Here is a 2021-nt window from a genome sequence, read left to right as displayed (position 1 = left end):
TCCTAGTTTCCCCTCTGAAAATCCCCCATCCTTTCCTCCCTCCCCCTGCTCCCCAACCCATCCACTCTTGATTCCTGGCCCAGGCATTCCCCTATACTGGGGCAGAGAACTTTCACAGGACCAAGGGACTCTCCTCCAGTTGATGACCAACTAGGTCATCCACTGCTACATATGCAGCTAGAGCCATGAGTCCCACCATGTGTTTTCTTTGATTAGTAGTTTAGTCCTAGGGAGCTCTGGAGGTACTGGTTAGTTCATATTGTTGTTCCTCCTATGGAGCTGCAAACCCTGTGCTCTGTCCAATGGATGACTGTGAGCATCACTTGTGTATTTGCCAGGCACTGGCAGAGCCTCTCAGGAGACAGCTATATCAGGCTCCTGTGAGCAAGCTCTTGTTAGCATCTGCAACAGTGTCTGGGTTTGGTGGTTGTTTAGGGGATGGATCGCCGGCTGAATCAGTCTCTGGATGGTCCTTCCTTCAGTCACTGCTCCAAACTTTGTCTCTGTAACTCCTTCCATGGGTATTTTGTCCCCCATTCTAAGTAGGATCAAAGTATCCACACTTTGGTCTTCCTTCTTCTTGAGTTTCATGTGTTTTGCATATTGTATCTGGGGTATCCTGAGCTTCTAGGCTAATATACACTTATCAGTGAGTACATATCATGTGTGTTCTTTTGTGATTGGGTTACCTCACTGAAGATGATATCCTCCAGATCCATCCATTTGTCTAAGAATTTCATGAATTCATTGTTTTTTATAGCTGAGTAGTAGTACTTCATTTTGTAAATGTACCATATTTTCTGTATCCATTTCTCTGTTGAAGGACATCTGGGTTCTTTCCAGCTTCTGGCTATTATAAATAAGGCTGCTATGAACATAGTGAAGCTTGTGTCCTTATTACAACTTTGAGCATCTTCTGAGTATATACCCAGGAGTGGTATTGCTGGATCTTCCAGTAGAACTATGTCCAATTTTCTGAGGAACCATGAAACTGATTTGCAGAGTGGTTTTACCAGCTTGCAATCCAACCACCAGTGGAGGAGTGTTCCTCTTTCTCCACATGCTTGCCAGCATTTGCTGTCACCTGAGTTTTTGATCTTAGCCATTCTTACTGGTGTGAAGTGGAATCTCAGGGATATTTTGATTCGCATTTCCCTGATGATTAAGGATGTTGAACATTTTTTTAGGTGCTTCTCAGTCATTGCGTATTCCTCAGTGGAGAATTCTTTATTTAGCTCTATACCACATTTTTAAATAGGGTTATTTGGTTTTCTGGAGTCCAACTTCTTGAGTTTTTTATATATTTTGGATATTAGCCCACTATCAGATTTAGGATTGGTAAAGAACTTTTCTCAATCTGTTGGTTGCTGTTTTGTCTTATTGACAGTGTCCTTTGCCTTACAGAAGCTTTGCAGTTTTATGAGGTGCCATTTGTCGATTCTCGATCTTACAGCACCAGACATTGCTGTTCTGTTCAGGAATTTTTTCCTCATGTCCATATCTTCGAGACTCTTCCCCAATTTCTCCTCTATAAGTTTCAGTGTCATTGGTTTTATGTGGAGTTCCTTGATCCACTTAAACTTGAGCTTTGTACAAGGAAATAAGAATGGATCAATTTGCATCCTTATACATGCTAACCTCCATTTGACCCAGCACCATTTGTTGAAAATGCTGTCTTCTTTTCACTGGATGGTTTTAGCTCCTTCGTCAAAGATCAAGTGACCATAGATGTGTGGATTCATTTCTGGGTCTTCGATTCTATTCCATTGATCTACCTGTCTCTCACTGTACCAGTACCATGCAGTTTTTATCATAATTGCTCTGTAGTACAGCTCGAGGTCAGACATGGTGATCCCACCAGAGGTTCTTTTGTTGTTGAGAATAGTTTTTCCTATCCTAGGTTTTTTGTTAGTCAAGATGAATTTGCAAATTGACCTTTATAAGTCTGTGAAGAATTGAGTTGGGATTTTGATGGGGATTGCATTGAATCTGTAGATTGCTTTCGGCAAGATAGCCATTTT

This window comes from Mus caroli, chromosome 8 (genome assembly GCF_900094665.2).
Source record: "Mus caroli chromosome 8, CAROLI_EIJ_v1.1, whole genome shotgun sequence".
NCBI classification, from domain to species: Eukaryota; Metazoa; Chordata; class Mammalia; order Rodentia; family Muridae; genus Mus; species Mus caroli.
Note: the sequence above shows the minus strand (reverse complement) of the source record.